General features: G+C 46.9%; 1 protein-coding gene and 1 pseudogene across 1 annotated transcript in view; one reads left to right on the forward strand and one right to left on the reverse strand.

Moving 5' to 3' along the window:
• LOC142697472 (oocyte zinc finger protein XlCOF29-like) overlaps window positions 1-20,552 on the forward strand; it is a 288,092-nt gene that overhangs the window by 147,076 nt on the left and 120,464 nt on the right. The window lies entirely within an intron of this gene.
• LOC142677259 (uncharacterized) overlaps window positions 1-20,552 on the reverse strand; it is a 75,456-nt pseudogene that overhangs the window by 13,079 nt on the left and 41,825 nt on the right.

The following is a 20,552-nucleotide window of genomic DNA, read 5'->3' on the forward strand; positions in this document are numbered from 1 at the left end:
AACCTCCCAATTCACTTTATTATTTTCATTATTACTGACCTGTGGTAACACCTCCTGGAATTTCCTCCTCCACTTCACTCTTACACGGTTGATCGAACCTCACTCGCTCTTCTTCTTCTTCATCCTCCGCTTTAATATTAGTCAGATCTTCCCCCTGATTTCACATATGGAACAATTCAGTATAATACAGCAGGGAGTGTGAAGAATCCAACAGATCAACATAAGAAACCACCAAAATCTATGACCACATCTTTGACCGCAGGACCAAAAAGCTCCACACCCCCCTATATAGATCTGGTATAGTGCTCAGCTTCATCTACCTGATGATTCTCTGGGACATTGTGATTTTCCTCTGGACAGTCCTGGGAATACAGAGGACTGGGACATCTCTCTGGTGGATTTATCCTACTGAATCCATCTGTAGGAAACACAGTGGCCGAATGGATTGTTTACAAGTGATGATGAGATGATGGGAGTAGTATCTAGATGGCCCTCAAAACAGGTTTTTCTTTACAACTAATGAAAGTCTCCCCCTCCTTACACTGCTGATCAGCCATTAAATCCGTCTCCTCTTCTGCTTCATCTTTTACCACAACCTTAATATCAAGCAAATCTTCACCCTAAACAGATAAGAAAAAAACATCTAAAATTAAAGCACTCCAATTTTTTTGCATATTTCATGTTAACTCACCAACAATATTCCAGCAGTGTCATTTTAAACCCTTTCATTATTGACCAACAATATCGACCATGCTCTCATGTGTAGAAGACTTCCTGTGAACTACAGGATTACATCACCAACAAAATCACTATTGGCAGCGCTGAGACCCCTCCCCACCCAGCTCCATCTTTCTTGTTCCTCTGTATATCACCCATACATAAAGTGCTGCTGAAGAGATTATTTCTTTCCCATCGAAGGCAGCAGGAAAGAGTGTAGTGATGTATTATGGCCATACAATGATTAGCTTCAGAGTTATACAACTTCTCACTCACATTAAGTGTCGATACTATCGGTGTGTGCTGTGTGCAGAGTCAAGTTTATTTCTAGGACGTGCTGCTCCTCACTGTCTCCTATGTAAAACTTACCAAAAGAAATCAAGCAGGAGGCAGAGGAGACAGGCTGAAGCTTCATCCCATAGGATACACTAAACCTCTAGTGTGAGGACAGCAGTTCTATGTCACTGATCTATCACTTGCTGCACTTAGATAGGACTCAGAGCAAGTTTAGTGTAACGAGATTCCGCCCCATGCAAAGCCAGAGGCATGATGGGAAATGCAGGCTGCATTAGGGGAACCATATCATAGGAGGAAGGAACCAAAATGGCAGACTACCCATAAATGGCACATCATCTAAACAGGTATACAGGTGGCATACACAGGAGCCTATACATTCTTCTTTCGTAGCAGCCTATGCTGAACTATATAGGAAAATAAATAAATTTGCTAAAGTGTTTCTTTTATTCGGGGTTCAATTACTTTATGGTCAGTTTTTAATGAGACTTTGGCATCATATACCTGATGTTCTTTTGGAACATTAGGATTTTCCTCCGGAAGATCCTGGAAATACATAGGACTGGTACATCTCTCTGGTGGATTTCTCCTACTGGATCCATCTGTAGGAAACACAGTGACAGAATAGATTGTTTACACGTCATGACAAGATGATGGTAGTAGTATCAAGGTGACCGTTAAAAACAGATTTTTCTTTTACAAACAAACAATGAAAGTCTCCCGCTCCTTACAATGCTGATCAGCCATTAAATCAGTCTCTTCTTCTAATTCATCTTTAATCTCAACCATAATATCAATCAGATTTTCACCCTAAACAGAGAAGAAAAAAAATATCTAAGTTAACTTGGGTTCAATTACTTTATAGTCATATTTTGATGAGACTTTAGCGCCTTCTACCTTATGATTCTCTGAGACATTGTGATGTTCTTCTGCACAGTCCTGGGAATAAAGATGACTGGGACATGTCTCTGGTGGATTTCTGCTACTGGATCCATCTGTAGGAAACACACAGTGGCTGAATACATTGCTACTGTATATCTGTCTATATTTCAGACACTTCTCTCTACACCTTCAATTCTATGTTTACTTATTAGAGCCGAAATTACCATGTTGTGCGCCTCATGGTGCTCCAGAGATCAGCAGTATCAGAGATAGCATTAGCCCCGATACCCCTGAAGGCAATGCATCTGCAGTGAAACATGTCGGGGGGGGGGGGGGGGGGGCTCTTTTGAAATTTTAACTTGTTACTGCTGATCTCTGATACTGCTGATCTCTGATACGGACTTTGACCTTGGTCAGAGTGCAGCGTGCTGCAGCCGCTGACACTTTGAATCTTGCTACTGGCACACATTGCATTATGCTGATTACTATCAGCAGTGAACATAACTTTTAATTTCTATGTAGTGTGTCTTTGCTATAATAGCCTAATAAAAATTTGTTATTTTATCTTGCTTGTAGTTGTTAAAAAGGGCCTTTTGCCGGCAGGCAAATATTTCTATTGATTGTTAATTAGCCCACCAACTATCTGGATCTTGCTTCCATTATTATTGAAAACAGTGGAAATCGCCTAAAAATGACACCATTTTGGAGACTACACCCCTCAAGGAAATTATCTAGAGGTATAGTGAGCATTTTGACCCCACAGGTTTATTGCAGAAATTATTGGAAGTAGGCTATGAAAATTAAAAATTTTTTCAAAGAAAATGTTGGTTTAGCTAATTTTCACGAGGACTAAAGGGGAAAAAAGCACTGCAACATTTGTAAAGCAATTTCTCCCGAGTAAAACAATACCCCACATGTGGTCATAAACGTCTGTTTGGACACACGGCAGGCTTAGAAGGGAAAGATCGCAATTTGGCTTTTGGTGCTCAAAGTTAGCAGGAATGGATTGCGGAGGCCATGTCGCATTTGCAAAGCCTCTGAGGGGACAAAACAGTGGAAACCCCCCACAAGTGACCCCATTTTGTAAACAACACCCATTGAGGAAATTATCTAGAGGTATAGTGAGCATTTTAACCCCACAGGTTTTTTTGGAGAAATTAATGGAATTAGGCCGTGAATTTGAAGAAAATGTAGGTTTTGCTAATTTTTTCTTATTTCCACAGGGACTAAAGAAGAAAAAGCACCGCAAAATTTGTAAAGCAATGTGGTCATAATTGGCTGTTTGGACACACTGCAGGGCTTAGAAGGGAAAGAGAGCCATTTGGCTTTAGGAGCTCAAAGTTAGCAGGAATGGTTTGTGGAGGCCATGTCATATTTGCAAAACACCAACCAGGGACCAAAACAGTGAAAATGCCCAAAAAGTGATGCCATATAGGAAACTACACCCCTTGAGGAATTCATCTAGTGGTGTAGTGAGCATTTTGACTACACAGGTGTTTCATAGAATTTATTAGAATTGGGCAGCGAAAATAAAAACAATCCCTTTCCTTCAATAAGACGTAGTTTTAGATAAAAAATATTCACTTTCTCAAAAAATAAAGGAAAAAAAAGAACGCTAACAATTGTAAGCAAACTTCCCCTGAGTATGGCAATACCCCATTTGTGGTCATAAACAGAAGTGAAGGAACGGCATTTGGCTTTTGGAGTGTAGAATTTGCTGGATTGGTTTCTGGTCGCATTTGCAAAGCTCCTGTGGGAACAAAACAGTGGAAATCCCCCAGAAGTGACCCCATTTCGGAAACTACACCCCTCAAGGTATTCACCTAGAGGTGTAGTGAGCATGTTAACCCCGCAGGTGTTTTGCAGAAATTAGTGTGCACTCGATGTTGCGGAGTGAAAATTGGATTTTTTTCCGTAGATATGCCAATATGTGGTGCCTAGCTTGTGCCACCATAACTAGACAGCTCTCTAATTATTATGCTGTGTTTCCTGGTTTTAGAATCACCCTACATGTGGCCCTAATCTTTTGCCTTGACATTCGACCAGGCTCAGGAGTGAAAGAGTACCATACAAAACTGAGGTCTAATTTGTCGATTTACAAAGTATTGGTTCACAATTGCAGAGGCTCTGATGTGAAATAATACAAGAAACCGCTGAAAAGTTACCCCATTTTGGAAACTACACCCATCAAGGCATTTATTAACCCCTTAAGGACGCAGCCTAGTTTTGGCCTAAAGGCTCAGAGCCCATTTTTCAAATCTGACATATTTCACTTTATGTGGTAATAATGTCGAAATGCTTAAACTTATCCAAGCGATTCTGAGACTGTTTTCTAGTGACACATTGGACTTCATGTTCGTGGTAAAATTTGGTCGATATATTCAGTGTTTATTGGTGAAAAATTGCAAAATTTAGAGAAAATTGTGAAAAAAATAGCATTTTTCAGAATTTAAATGCATCTGCTTGTAAAACAGACGGTTATACCACCCAAAATAGTTACTAGTTCACATTTCCCATATGTCTACTTTGGATTGGCAACGTTTTTTGAACATTATTTTATTTTTCTTGGACGTTACAAGGCTTAGAACATAAACAGCAATTTCTCATATTTTTAAGAAAATGTCAAAAGCCTTTTTTTAAGGTACCTGTTCAGTTCTGAAGTGGCTTTGAGGGGCCTATGTATTAGAAACCCCGATAAAACACCCCATTTTAAAAACTAGACCTCTCAAAGTATTCAAAACAGCATTTAGAAAGTTTTTTAACCTTTCAGGCATTTCACAGGAATTAAAGCAAAGTGGAGGTGAAATTTGAAAATTTCATTTTTCTTGCTGAATTTAAATATATTTTTTTCTATAACACAGAAGGTTTTACCAGAGAAATACTACTAAATATGTATTGTCCAGATTCTGCAGTTTTTAGAAATGTCCCACATGTGGCTCTAGTGCGCTCGTGGACTAAAACACACGCCCTAGAAGCAAAGAAGCACCTAGTGCATTTTGAGGCCTCTTTTTTATTATAATATATTTTAGGCAGCATGCCAGGTTTGAAGAGGTGTTGAGGTGCCAAAACAGTGTTGAGGTGTAAACAGCTGCCTGGGCACGCAGCACGGCTCAGAAGGGAAAGATGAGGGGGGATAAGCTGTGCAGAGTGCATCAGGGTAAGTAAAACTGGGGTAGATTAAAAATCAAGGGATGTATGATACATTTTAAAACACTTTCATACAGAGCCTTAGTTTTTCAGGACACGTGTCACATTGATATATTGTGTCCTCCCTTATCCCCCTCTTATAGCAGACTTTGCACCTCTTTTGACTAATGCCCTTCTTGCCAGTTTGGGGAACTTCTTCTGGAAAGTGTTGCCCTGGTACGATGCGTGAGGCGTCGCTTCCAGAAGTAATGGGTGCCCCCCTTCTTGGTCCCTAAAAATTCGTTTCTTGATAAACACTTCTTGAAATTCCAGGAAAGTTCCCGCCTGGCCTGCACATAGACGTAGCATGTACGCATTGTACAATGGCATCTGTATGAGGTGCCCGGCCAGCTTCTTATACCACAGCGCATGGAGCTGTAGGGCTTCAGGACTTGATCTGACAAGTCCAACCCTCCCATGTACCTATTGTAGTCCAGGATGCAGTCTGGTTTGGGGGTCTCTGTACTGGTACCTCGTCCTGGTACATGGGTACTGGTGTGACATCTCTTTTGTCTTGTACTTGACACACAATATGTTGCTGCTAGATTGTGCCCTGCTCTCACCCCTTCTTGTTTGCCCTGCAGAGTCTTAGAGAGGCCTCTCAGATTTCTTCTAGCAGTGCCGCATACTGCAGGACTTCTGGAAGCGAGGCAGTTGAAGAGTGGGACACTGGTATAAAAATTATCCAGGTAGAGCTGGTAACCCTGGTCCAGCAGTGGGTGCACCACATCCCACACAATTTTTGCATTAACTCCCAGTAAGGGGGGGGGGGCATTCTGGGGACTGAATGCTGGTGACTAGAGTTGAGCGAACCGGGACAACCGAACCCGGTTTCGGTCCGAACATCGTGAAAAGTTCGGTTTGCAGCGAATCCGAACTTCACCGGGTTCGGCCGAACACGTTTTGACCGAACCCGGCTTATGAGTCACTGATTTTCCGGTACGCGACGTCAGGAGATAGTCACTGTCCAGGGTGCTGAAAGAGTTAAGCGATCGGCAGTAACTGTTTCAGCACCCTGGACAGTGACTTCCGATCACAATATACATCAACATGTAAAAAAAAATAGAAGTTCCTACTTACCGATAACTCCGTGCTTCTTCCTCCAGTCCGACCTCCCGGGATGACGATTCAGTCCAAGTGACCGCTGCAGCCAATCAGAGGCTGCAGCCAATCACAGGCCAATCCCAGGCTGCAGCGGTCACATGGACTGCTGCGTCATCCAGGGAGGTCGGGTTGGATGCCGAAAGAGGGACGCGTCACCAAGGCAACGGTGACGCGTCCCTCTCTTTACATCCAGCCCGACATCCCTGGATGACGGGACAGTCCATGTGACTGCTGCAGCATGTGATTGGCTGCAGCGGTCACATTGGCTGAAACGTCATCCAGAGGTGTCGGGCCGGATGTCGAGAGGGACGCGTCACTAAGGCAATGGCCGGGAGGCAGGGCTGGAGGAAGAAGCAGGAAGTTCTCGGTAAGTACAAACGTCTTTTTTTTTTTTTTTTCTTACAGGTTGCTCTATATTGTGATCGGAATTCACTGTCCAGGGTGCTGAAAGAGTTACTGCCGATCAGTTAACTCATTCAGCACCCTGGACAGTGACTATTTACTGACGTCGCCTAGCAACGCTGCCGTAATGCCGGGTGCACACATGTAGCCACCCGTCATTACGGGAGCTCCATACACGATTTTTATGGGCTTTCTTGAATTACAGGTTCGGTCCGAATCAAACTTTTTCAAGAAACTCGGCGAACCAGCCGAATCGAACTTATCATAAGTTCGCTCATCTCTACTGGTGACCTTTCCTTCATATATCCTAAATTTGTAGGTATATCCTAAATTTGTAGGTATACCCTGATGCACTCTCGCACAGCTTACACATCTTCACGCCATACCTTGCCCTCTTACCCGGCAGGTACAGGCGGAAATTAAGCCTCCCTTTAAAATGTACAAAGGACTCATCAATAGAAATACAATTCTCGGGGGTGTATGCTTGGGAAAACCGGCACTGAAACGGTCTAATAGGGGTCTCCATTTATACAAACTGTCAAAACTGGGGTCATCTCGGGGTGGGCATGGCTCATTATCAGTATAATGTAAGAAGCGAAGTATTGCCTAATTTATTTATTTTTTTAGGTTCCAGTTCAGTTCTGAAGTTGCTTTGAGGGGCCTATATATTAGAAACCCCTATGAAACACCCCATTTTAGAAACGAGACCCCTCAAAGTGTTCACAACAGCATTTAGAAAGTTTATGAACCCTTTAGGTGTTTCACAGGAATTTAGAGCAAAGTAGAGGTGAAATTTACATCTTTTTTTTTTTGTTGTCAGAAAATCCTTTTTATACAATTTTTTTTTATAACACAAAACGTTTTACCAGAGAAACACAACTTAATACTTATTGCCCAGATTCTGGAGTTTTGAGAAATATCCCACATGTGGCCCTAGTGTGGTAATGGACTGAAGCACCGGCTTCCGAATCAATGGAACACCTAGTGGCTTTTGAGGCCTCCTTTTTATTAGGCACCATGTCCGGTTTGAAGAGGTCTTGTGGTGCCAAAACAGTGGAAACCCCCCAAAAGTTACCCCATTTTGGAAACTAGACCACTTGAGGAATTCATTGCAGTTTTCATGGGGTGCATGTGACTTTTTTATCAGTTTTTATACTATTTTTAAGTGGCGTGGTGACTAAAAAACAGCAATTCTATTGTTTTTTATTCAATTTTTTTTAAAGCATTCACCGTGCGCTATAAATGACACATTCACTTTATTCTGTGGGGCGATACGATTACGGCGATACCAGATGTTTATAGTTTTTTTGTCTTATGGCGTTTGAACAATAAAATACTTTTTGTAAAAAATTATTTACTTTTTGTGTTACCTTATTCTAAGAGCCATAACTTTTTTATTTTTCCATCAAGAAAGCCGTGCCAGTACTTATTTTTTGCGTAACGAACTGTAGTTTCGATCAGTACCATTTTTAGGTACATGCGACTTTTTGATCTCTTTTTATTCCATTTTTTGGGAGGTGAAGTGACCAAACAATTGTGATTCTGGTATGGTTTATTATTTTCTTTTACGGCGTTCACCACGCGGGATAAATAACTAAATAATTTTGTAGTTCAGGCCGTTACGGACGCGGCGATACCAATTATGTATAGTTTATTTGTTTATATATTTTTATTAATAATAAAGGACTGATAAGGGAAAAAGGGGAATCTTTACTTTTAAAACTTTTATTTTCTTAATTTTTACACATCTTTTTTTAACTTTTTTTTTACTTTATTACTTTGTCCCACTAGGGGACTTGAGGGCAGGAGGCCCTGATCGCTATTCTAATACACTGCACCACATGCGTAGTGCAGTGTATTAGAGCTGTCAGCTACTCACTGACAGTAAGCATAGTGGCTCCTGACTTTGTCAGGACCCACTAGGCTTCCGTCGATGGCATAGCCGGACGACATTGTTAGGTGTCCGGTTGCCATAGTCACCATCGCCGGCCGCTATGGCGTAGCAGGCCGGCGATGGTAGCTTAACCCCTAAGAAGCCGCAACCTCTATTGAACGCGGCTTTTAAGGGGTTAATCAGCGGGGACACAGCGATCGGTCCCCGCTGTAGGAGCTGCGGCAACTGCTGTACGAGACAGCAGCTGTCACAGCTTCTGCATGTGTCGGGAAGACGGCCAAAATTACTCCTGCGACGTACTATTCCGTCGCTGAGCGCGAACGTGTCGGTCAGGGCGACTGAATAGTACATAGCTGAGCGCGAAGGGGTTAAGCGGTGTATTGAGCATTTTCACCCAACAGGTCTTTTCCATAAATGATTGCGCTGCGGATGGTGCAAAGTAAAAATCTACATTTTTTCCTAGAGAAGCCATTACAGTGGCAAATATGTTCTGCCCTTGCTTGTGCCACTGGAGACACACACCCCAAAAATTGTTAAAAGGGTTCTCCCAGGTATGCTGTTTCGGCACGCTGTAGGCTTCCGAGGGGATGGGTCGCTATTTGGGTTTTGGAGCGTAGATTTTGCTTGGTAGTAGTTTTGTTTGGAGTATTACTGGTATTTCAATTTATAATGTGGGGGCATATGTAAGCTGGGCAAGGTATCAGGAGCATAGTGGTATAATAATGGGGTAAAAAACAAAACAAAATAATCCATAGATATTTTGCTGTGAAGCAATAATTTATGCACAGGCCGGTGGCGCACTGATAAATGGTGTCGTTTCTTATCCCCCTTTTGGTCCACACTAAGCACATTTGCAGTTTGGGGAATTTTGCTGGGAAAGTGTTGTCCTGGTATAATATGGGCACCCTCTCTTCCAGCAGATATGTGTGGGCCCTACCATTCCTGGTTCCCTAATTTTAGGGCCTTGATAATTTGCCTCTTGAAACAAAAGAAAGGTTCCACTCTGGCCTGCACAGTTGCATATTTTTTTCTTTCCTCGCTTATCGGAGCCTTAACTAATTTAATTTTTTCATAGACGTAGGGGTATGAGGACTGTTTTTTTTTGTGGGACAATCTAGTTTTTATTCGAACCATTTTGGGGTACATGGGACTTTTTGATCACTTCTTATCCTATATTTTTTGGAGGCCAGGTGATAAAAAAAAACTGCAATTCTGGAATAGTTTTTTTTTATACAGCGTTCACCATGCATTATAAATGACATGTTACCTTTGTTCTGCCGGTCAGTACGATTCCGGTGATACCAAATTTATAGCACTTTTTTATGTTTTACAACTTTTTGCACAATAAAATTACTTTTGTAAAAAGAATATATTTTTTCTGTCGCCATGTTGTGAGAACCATAACATTTCAATTTTTTAGTCGACAGAGCTATATGAGGGCTCGTTACCGTTGGATGTCAGTTGTAACATACAGCTGACATCCACCGCTGAGGACGCTGGCTCAGCTCCGGAGCGGGCACCATCTTGCCGTCGGCTACGGAAGCTTCGTGCTAGGCAGACAGGGAGGCCAGTATTAGGCCTCTGGCTGCCATTGCAACCACCGGAACCCAGGCAATTTCATTGCTGGGATGTCGAAGTCGCAGTCACCTTAAATGTAGCGATCATTGTTGACCGCTGCATTTAAGGGTTTAATGGCGGGGATCAAAGCTAATTTCGGCATGTGGGAGGGGCATAAAAGTCAGATTGAAAGCAAAGTTTTTTAGCCACACAAAACCTTAAAAAAAATCAAGTAGTGTGAGATGTTTGTACTATGCCTCCTGTTCATCGACGTGCCCACTATCGCCACTTGTCGCAAACTGAGAGCAACAGAATCCTTGAACCGATAGACCTTGATTTATCATTCTGGCAGATTGCTACGCACCTAGTCCGAGATATCAGCACTGTTCAATATCACGTGTCCCGGAGGTTGGGAGTAAAACAACGAAAGGGAATGACAGCAAGACGTGTGTGGAGGCGAACCTCTGCACGGAGGGATTATCTGATTAGAAGAATGGAGTGTAGTGATCCATTATGTACAGCCAATGAAATTGGACGTAACATTCCAAGCCTAGATTCATTTTGTATAGATTTTCCACAGCACTCAACGCAATTGGAGCTTCCCACTCAAAGACAGATATGATGCAAATTCCACATCCAGAAATCCCATCTGGATAAACTTAAAACGGTGAACAAACTTGAGGACAGCATCCGTATGGCAAAAGTATAGTAGTGTTTATTAACACATCCCAAATATAGCAATACAAAAGCTATGATTCAACCCCGATGGAGTCTTGAAAGACTTCATGTGGGTCGAACCGTAGCTTTTGTATTGCTATATTTGTGATGTGTTAATAAACACTGCTGTACTTTTGCCATACGGATGCTGTCCTCAAGTTTGTTCAACATTCCAAGCCTAGGGTGGCAACCAGTGTCGACACACACATCAGAAGGCGTTTGCACAACATTGGGATACAAGCCAGACATCCAGCTACAGGTGTTCCAGTGACCACACGCTGTAAAGTCCGTGGTCGCTGACCACGAACTTCTTCCATCCAGTCGACGCCCTTCTCTCCAGAGATGTCTGCACATACGGACGTCCTGTTCCACAGTGACCACCAGGCTGCGCTCGCGAGCTCAGTCCAGCCTTTAGGAGCCAAAGCGCACACAGGTGGGAGATTGAGCGGATTGCTCCCAGAGCTCCCTGCAATGCTTGAGCGTTGTTTGCCGTACCCTAGTCTGTCTAAGAAAATGGTCTCCTAGTGTTTCCCAGTTCTCAGTGTTCCCCGTTCCTGCTACCTGTATCCCGTGCTACCCTGGTCAAGTACCGTGTTGAGCTGAAGTCGTGCTGTGCGCTATACCATGCCTGTTTTGCTACACCATGCCTGGAGCCTGCCTGCTGCCTAGTCCGAGCCGAACCTGTCTTGCTACTGTCTGAGCTACCACAGGTGAACTATACGAACTACAGACTGTGACCTGTGTCCTGTTGGCCAGCTGCCATACCGTCAAGGAGGTATGGCCCAGTGGGTCCACGTACCAAACATGACAGTACGCTTAGGCCATGGACCCCGCTGGTAATCCATGACCATAAGGACATCACAAGAGATGCGGGCGGATATGCTAGACATCCGTTCTCAACAGGACCAACTCCTCCAGACCTTGAACATTATTGCACGTCGGCTGGAGGTGCAAGCTGCCGATCCTCCTACTACACCTCCTGGCAGTGCTGATCCCCGATTTTATTTGCCACTTCCTGACCGCTACAATGGAGACGCAAGGACCTGCCGTGGATTTTTGAACCAGTGCCACATCCACTTTAGCCTGTATGCAAGGGAATTTTTGTCTGATGGCACAAGGGTCGCTTTCGTCTCTCTAATCACAGGGCCCTTGCATGGATGAATCCTATCTGGGAGAGACAAGGACCAGAGACCCGTGACTTCCTGGGGCTCCTCCGGACATTTCGCACGGTGTTTAAGGAGCCTGGGTGAGTCTTGTCTGCAGCCGCTTCCTTGCTGAACCTATGCCAGGGAGAAACCTCCGTGGGCGAGTACGCCATCCACTTCCGCACCCTGGCGGGAGAAGTGTTGTGGAACAATGAGGCCCTGGTGGCTACATTCTGGCAGGGACTGTAACCTAATATTAAGGACGAGCATGCCGCTCGAGATCTACCGTCTACCCTGGATGACCTCATCCTTCTGACCGCCCGGATTGATAAGAGGATCCGAGAACGGCTCCAAGAAGCTCGTTAGGAGAAAGGACTCCCTAGTCCAGTCCCTACTTTGCAGCAAACCCTGCTGTCCTCAGATGCCGATCCGCCTAAGGAGTATGTGAGGACGGACCAGTTTAAGCTATCGACCCAGGAGAGACAACGCAGACACATCTCAGGACTCTGTCTATATTACGGCCTCGGAGGCCATCTTGTGCGTCTGTGTCCCCAAAAGCCTCAGGGCCTAGGATTGGTGGGAGAGACAACCTTGGGTAAAGAAGGACTTTCGTCTAAATTGTCCCTCCCCGTGACCATAGTGTCCGGCGAAAAAACGCATAGGGTCTCTGCGTATCTGCACTGTGGATCCGCTGCTAATTTCATTCATAGAGACCTGGTGGATCTTCTACAATTGCCCACTACCCCTCTGGAGGGGCCGTTGATGGTTGCATCGGTAAATGGACTACCTCTGCCAGACCCAATTATAGCTGTGACCAAGCCACTGAGGCTCCAAGTGGGAGCCCTCCACTCCGAGCTCCTCTCGTTCTTTGTCCTGCCCAAGGCCGTCAACCCCGTACTGCTGGGTCTGCCTTGGCTCCAACTACATGCCCCAGTCCTGGACTGAAATTCTGGACAGGTCCTCCAGTGGGGCTCTGAGTGTCTCAACCATTGCCTGGTACAGATTCGTTCGGGTCAGCCACCTCTGCCTCGGTCCTTGGCAGGATGGCCTGGTCATTATGCATTTTTGGACGTCTTCATCAAGAAAGATCTGGAGACGCTGCCCCCACACCGGGCGTATGACTGTCCTAGCGACCTAGTTCCTAGTGCTTCCCTTCCCCGTGGTAGGGTATATCCTCTCTCCTTGCCAGAGACTCTGTGCATACCCGCCTATGATAAAAGAGAACTTGGAGAGGGGCTTCACGTGTCAAAAAAAAAAAAGGTTGGTTCTCTGCGTCCTTGCATCGACTACCGGGGTCTCAACCAGATCACAGTGAAAAATAAGTATCCATTGCCATTGATCTCTGAACTGTTTGATCGTATATGTGGTGCCAAGATTTTTTCTAATCTAGACCTGCGTGGGGTTTACAACCCAATTCGGATTCGCCGGGGTGACGAATGGAAGACTGCATTTAACACCCGTGACGGACACTATGAATATCTAGTAATGCCCTTCGGCCTGTGTAATGCTCCCGAAGTCTTCCAGGAGTTCGTTAATGATATCTTCTGCGATGACCTCTATGTTTGTGTTGTGGTCTATCTTGATGACATCTTGATTTTTTCTCCAGATCCAATGACTCATCGGAGACATGTTCGTCAAGTTTTGCTGCAGTTAAGGGAGAATATCCTGTATGCCAAGTTGGAGAAGTGCGTATTTGAGAAAGATGCTCTACCCTTCCTTGGCTACATCATCTCGAATCAAGGTCGGAAGATGGATCCTGTAAAGGTAAAGTCTGTCCTGGAATGACCACACCCTCAAGGCTTGAGGGCCATACAGCGCTTCCTGGAATTCACCAATTTTTACAGACAGTTTATTCCAAACTTCTCACTGACATCTCCGATCTCTACCCTCACCAAGAAAGGCATGAACGCCAAGGTGTGGACTCCAGAAGCAGAGTCCGCATTTAATAGCCTGAAGAGTGCCTTCACGTCAGCCTCTATCCTCCATCATCCAGATGTTTCTCGACAGTTCTCATTGGAGGTGGACGCCTCATCTGTCGGTGCTGGTGCACGCCTGTTCCAGAGAGGTTCCAAGGGCAAGTCAATGGTATGTGGCTATTACTCTAAGCTCTTCTCTTCCGCAGAACGCAACTACTCGATTGGGGATCGGGAGATACTGGCCTTCAAATTGGCTCTGGAGGAGTGGATACATCTATTAGAGGGCGCAGTTCATCCCATCTTGATATTTATGGACCACAAGAACCTGACTTATCTCCAGACGGCCCAGCAACTGAATCCTCGTTAGGCCAGGTGGTCGCTGTTCTTTGCCCGGTTCCAGTTTGAGCTCCACTACCGTCCGGCCGACAAGAATGTGAGGGACGATGCCTTGTCCAGGTCATTCGAGACAGAGGACACTATGGAGTCTCCACAGAGTATCATTAACCCATCCTGAAACATCCCTGTCAACCCTCTGCAAGTTATAGACATTCCCCCAGGGAGGACTTTTGTGCGTCTGGCGGACAGAAGAAGAATCCTCCTCGGGGACACCATTCCAAATTGGCAGGTGATGCAGGCGCCCGTAAGACCCGAGACCTGATCGCTCGTCAGTTCTGGCGGCCCACGCTACACCAAGACATCACAGACTTGGTCTCCTCCTGCACGGTGTGCACAGCAAATAAGGTTGCCCACTCCAAACCGGCGGGCCTGCTCCATCCGTTGCCTTTGCCCGATGCCCCCTGGCAACATATTGTTATGGACTTTGTTATGGACCTGCCTCTCTCTGCTGGTTGCAGTACGGTCTGGGTGGTGGTGGACCGATTCTCCAAAATTGATCATTTCGTTCCACTGACCGGCCTACAGTCTGCTTCCCGACTGGACAATCTCTTCGTTAAACACATCTTCCGTCTGCACGGCTTGCCTCTACATATTGTGTCGGGTCGCGGGGTACAGTTCACCTCTAAGCTCTGGAGAGCCCTCTGCGTACTGCTCGGTGTGAAGTTGGACTTTTCCTCTGCCTACCATCCCCAGTCCAATGGTCAAGTCGAGAGAATAAAGCAGATTATGGAGAACTATGTACGACACTATCTCCAGGCAGCATGATGACTGGGTGCAGCTGCTTCCCTGGGCGAAGTTCTCCTACAACAACCATACTAGTTAGTCCACCGCTAAGAGTCCATTCTTCATTGTCTATGGCCAACACCCTCGTACACCTCTTCCTGTTTCCACTACGTCCCAAGTGCCTGCAGCTGACTCTACATTCAGGGACCTTCTACAGATCCGGCAGCAAACTCGATCTTCTATTCTGCTGGCGGTCGACCGCATGAAGAGAAAGGCAGACACAAGAAGACGAGAGCCTTCCCAGTTCCTTCCAGGTACGAAGGTCTGGCTGTCCTCTAGGAATATCCGGCTGAGGGTGCCATTGTACAAGTTTGCTCCCAGGTTCCTTGGACTCTTCAAAATTTTGCAACAAATCAACCCTATTTTCTACAAACTTCGGCTGCCTCCTACCCTCAAGATCCCCAGCTCCTTCCATGTCTCCCTGCTGAAGCCGGTGATCTTGAACCGCTACTTCCACTCCTGCAGTGGCTCCCAGCGGTTCATCAGAGACTTTTGAAGTTAAGGAGATCCTGGACACTGAAAAAAAGTGTCACGAGGCAGGTGTGGACCCACTGGGCCGTACCGCGTACTGGGATGGCAGCTGGCCAAACAGGTATGGTACAGAGTCTATAGTCCAGAAAGGGTACCTGAGGCAATGTAGACATTAGCAAGGCAGGCTCGGCTGGGCCAAGGCAGCAGGTAGACTTCAGGCGTGGTGCAGCAGAACAGGCGTGGAGATGCAGCAAAACATGACAACAGCTTAGCACGGCATTAGACCAGGGTGGTACTGGATAGCACGGGAAACAGGATGCACTGGTGTAGCGTCCATGGCCACAGGCCGTCGGGTTTACTCACCTCATGGATCCGTGAGCGCTGGTCCCCATCTCCTTCCTAGGAGACACCAGCGCTCACTTCCGCTCCGGTCTGCTGAGTCCCGTAGGGTGCGCGCGCACGCTCGTGCCCAGCCTTAAATGGCCAGTGCGCACACCATAGAGATCGTCATCATCAACTATCATGATTTCCTAGTCTACAAGAAGGTCCCAGGCCCTCTGATCCTTGCCTGAGCGTTGTTAGTTTTCCAAGTCTCCAAGTCCGTCTTGCAAATGGTCCCTTAGTGTTTCCCGTGCCAGTTGTTACCCGTGCCCTGTTACCTGTTCCTGTATCCCGTGCTGTTCTTGTTCCTGTGCCTATTAGTGTCAAAGTCGCCCGTGTCACGTCCTGTGTCATCTGCCACGTCCAGAGGAATTCGCCACGTGTGGCGCAACCTGCGGCACCTGTGACATCCGCCATGTTTGGCAATACCTGCTGCACCCATCTCCATCAGTGCCAGAGCTGCGGGCACTGTCTGGACTATCCGGGTACCCTTGTGCGGGAATTTGTATTCTGGCGTTCCTGTGCTTCCTGCCGCTACCTCCACGCTATGACGGAGACCCGAGGACTTGCAGGGGATTTTTTAATCAGTGTCTGATCCACTTCAGACTACATGCCAGGTCCTTCTCTTCGGATAACATCAGGATCGCCTTCATCATCTCTCTCCTTACTGGCAAAGCCCTGGCATAGGCTAATCCTCTGAGGGAACATCAGGGACCAGAGACCCGTGACTTGCAGTGCTTCTTACAGACCTTCCGCTCGATCTTTGAGGAACCTGGGGGAGTTTCTTCGGCTGCTGCGTCCTTGCTGACCCTACACCAAGGAGACCTCTCCGTGGGCGAGTATACAATTCAGTTCCGTATCCTGGCTGCTGAATTGACCTGGAACAATGAGGCTTTGGTGGCCACATTCTGGCAGGAACTGTCTTCAGGGATTAAGGACGTGCTGGCTGCTCGCGATCTGCCAACTACCCTGGACGATCTTATCCTACTTGCCTCACAGATTGACATGAGGGTCCGGGAGCGTTCCCAAGAGGTTCTCCGGGAGAGAGAACTTCCTAGGCTGGATTCTACTTTCCAGCAATTCTCCTCAGTCGTCCCACCAGAGGTTCCTATGCAGAGTAACTATGTCAAATTGTCTACTCAGAAGAAACAACGCAGACGCACTTCTGGACTTTGTTTGTATTGCGGCCTCGGAGGCCATATTGTGCGTCTGTGTGCCCAGAGTCTGTGTTGTTGTTTATCTCGATGATATTTTGATTTTCCAGATCCGACGACTCATTGGAGGCATGTCGGTCAGGTTCTACTACGATTAAGGGAGAATCATTTATACGCCAAGCTGGAGAAGTGCGTCTTTGAGAAGAGTTCTCGGATCAAGGTCTCAAGAAGGATCCTGAGAAAGTGAAAGCTGTCCTGGAGTGGTCACATCCTCAAGGCTTAAGGGCCATGCAGCGGTTCCTGGGATTTGCCAATTTCTATCGGCAATTTATTCCAAACTTCTCATTTCTGACGGCTCCCATCTCTACCCTTACCAAGGAGGGTGTGAACGCCAAGGTGTGGACTCCAGAGGCAGAGTCTGCATTCATTAGCCTCAAGAAAGCCTTCACTTCAGCTTCGACCCTCCATCATCCTGACATATCTCGGCAGTTCTCACTGGAAGTGGATGCATCCTCTGTTGGTGCTGGTGCACTTCTGTTCCAAAGCAGCTCCAAAGGAAAGGCAGTAGTATGTGGCTACTATTCTAGAATTTTTTCTTCTGCTGAGTGCAATTACTCTGTTGGAGATCGGGAGCTACTGGCCATCAAATTGGCTCTGGAGGAGTGGAGACATCTGCTGGAGGGTGCAGCTCACCCCATCCTGATCTTCACCGACCACAAGAACCTTACCTACCTTCAGTCTGCTCAACGACTGAATCCCCGTCAAGCCAGGTGGTCGCTGTTCTTCACCCGTTTCCAGTTTGTGCTCCACTACCGTCCCGCGGACAAGAATGTGAGGGCCGATGCCCTGTCCAGATCGTTTGAGACGGAAGACACGGTGGAGTCCCTTCAGATTATCATAGACAAGTCCTGCATTGTCACTGCTAATCCTCTGCAGGTTAGAGATATCCCTCCGGGGAGGACTTTTGTTCGGTTGGAAGACAGGAGAAGAATTCTTCGCTGGGGACACAGTTCTAAACTGGCTGGGCACGCTGCTGTCCATAAAATCCGAGACCTGATTGCTCGTCACTTCTGGTGGCCCACGCTACCTAAAGATGTTTTGTACTTTGTCTCTTCTTGCACGGTGTGTGTGCTTCAAGCAAAGTTACTCACTCCAAGCCTGATGGCCTGCTTTAACCTCTGCCTGTACCCAATGCCCCCTGGCAGCACATTGCGATGGACTGTGTCACAGACCTTCCCCCCTCAGCAGGACGCAACACTGTCTGCGTGGTGGTTGACCGATTCACTAAGATGGCACATTTTATCCCGCTGAACGGCCTACCTTCTGCTCCTCGACTGGCGAGTCTCTTCATTCAACACATCTTTCGCTTGCATGGCTTGCCCCTTTACATCGTATCCGACCGGTTGGTTCAGTTTACTTCAAAGTTCTGGAGAGCCCTCTGTAAACTCCTGGATGGGAGATTGGACTTTTCCTCAGCATATCACCCCTTGTCCAATGGCAAGGTAAGAGGATCAACCAGATCATGGAGAATTATCTCCGCCACTTCATCTCCTTTAAGCATGATAACTGGGTACAGCTTCTTCCATGGGCTGAGTTCTCGTATAACAACCACATGAGCAAGTCCACCACTTCCACTCCGTTTTACATTGTGTACAGTCAACATCCTACAGTCCCTCTTCCTGTGTCGACTACATCTCAGGTACCCGCTGCTGACTGCATTTGGGGACTGTCTGCAAATCTGGCAACAGACCCGGTCCTCTATTTTGCTGGCAGTCGATCGTATGTGTCACGATGCGGGGTGTGGACCCACTGGGCCGTACCGCGTAGCGGGATGGCAGCTTGCCAAACAGGTAAGTACAGAGTTGAAATAGTTCAGAGTGGGTACCTGAGGCAATCGTAGGCAGTAATGAGGCAGGCAAGTCCAGGACCAGGCGGCGGGAAGACGTCAGGTGACCTTCCTCCCACCTTCTTGGTATCCAGAATCTCCTTTACTTTAAAAGTCCCCGGTGAGCCGCCAGGGGCCACTGTGGAGCTAGGAGTCCTGGAGTGTCGGTTCAGGACCATGGGTTTCAGCAGGGAGACGTGAAAGGAGTTAGGAATCCTGAGGGTAGGGGGGGAGCCGCAGCTTGTAGGATACCGGGTTGATCTGTAGCAGGATTTCGAAGGCGCCGAGGAACCTAGATGAAAATTTGCACGACGGCACCTTCAGCCAGATATCCCTAGAAGACAACCAGACTTTAGTCCCTGGAAGCAACTGCGGAGGCATCCGTCTTTCCCTTCATGCGGTCCACCGCCAACAGGATAGAAGATCGGGTCTGTTGCCATATCTGTAGAAAGTCCCTGAAGGTTGAATCAGCTGCAGGCACCTGGGACATAGTAGAAACAGGAAGAGGTATCCGAGGATGTTGGCCGTAGACGATGAAAAATGGACTGGAAGTGGTCGACTCACTGGTGTGGTTGTTATAAGAGAACGCTGCCCACGGGAGCAACTGCACCCAATCATAATGGCGCCTGGAAACAAAGTGACGTAGATAGTTCTCCATAATCTGGTTAACTCTCTCGACTTGCCCATTGGACTGGGGATGATAGGCCGAAGAGAAGTCCAATTTTACACCGAGGAGGCCGCAGAGTGCTCTCCAAAACTTCGAGGTGAACTGAACCCCTCGGTCCGAGACAATATGCAGGGGAAAGCCGTGCAGACGGAAGATGTGTTGTATGAAGAGGTCAGCCAATCGTGTAGCAGACGGCAGGGCGGTCAAGGGAATGAAGTGAGCCATCTTGGAAAATCGATCCACCACCACGCAGATCACACTGCAACTCGTAGAAGAAGGAAGATCCGTGACAAAGTCCATAGCGACATGTTGCCATGGGGCAACGGGCACAGGCAATGGTTGTAGCAGGCCGGCAGGTCTGGAGTGAGCAACTTTATTTGCTGCGCATATCGTGCATGAGGAGACAAAGTCCATAACGTCTTTGGGTAGCGTGGGCCACCAGAACTGACGGGTGATTAAATCTTGGGTCTTACGAGCACCCGCGTGACCTGCCAGCTTAGAACTGTGACCCCAGCGAAGAATTTTTCCTCGGTCAGCCAGACGCACAAAAGTCCTACCCGGAGGAATGTCTCTAACCTTGCAGGGGATTCACAGAGAAGATGCAGGATGGGTCAATAATATTCTGTGGAGATTCCATGGCGTCCTCGGTTTCAAAAGATCTAGACATGCGTCGGCCCTTACATTCTTGTCGGCGGGTCGGTGGTGGAGTTCGAACCGAGCAAAGAACAACGACCACCTGGCTTGCCGAGGATTCAATCGCTGGGCAGTTTGTAGGTAGGTCAAATTCTTGTGATCCGTGAAGATCAGGATAGGATGAACCGCGCCCTCCAGTAGATGTCTCCACTCCTGCAGAGCCAGCTTGATGGTCAGTAACTCCCGGACCCCAATCGAGTAGTTGCGCTCTGCGAAGAAAACAGCTTGGAATAGTAGCCACATAGCACAGCCTTGCTTTTCGATCTTCTCTGGAACAACAGTCCACCTCTAGCGAAAACTATAGGGAT

The sequence above is a fragment of the Rhinoderma darwinii genome, chromosome 1 (assembly GCF_050947455.1).
Source record: "Rhinoderma darwinii isolate aRhiDar2 chromosome 1, aRhiDar2.hap1, whole genome shotgun sequence".
NCBI lineage: Eukaryota > Metazoa > Chordata > Amphibia > Anura > Rhinodermatidae > Rhinoderma > Rhinoderma darwinii.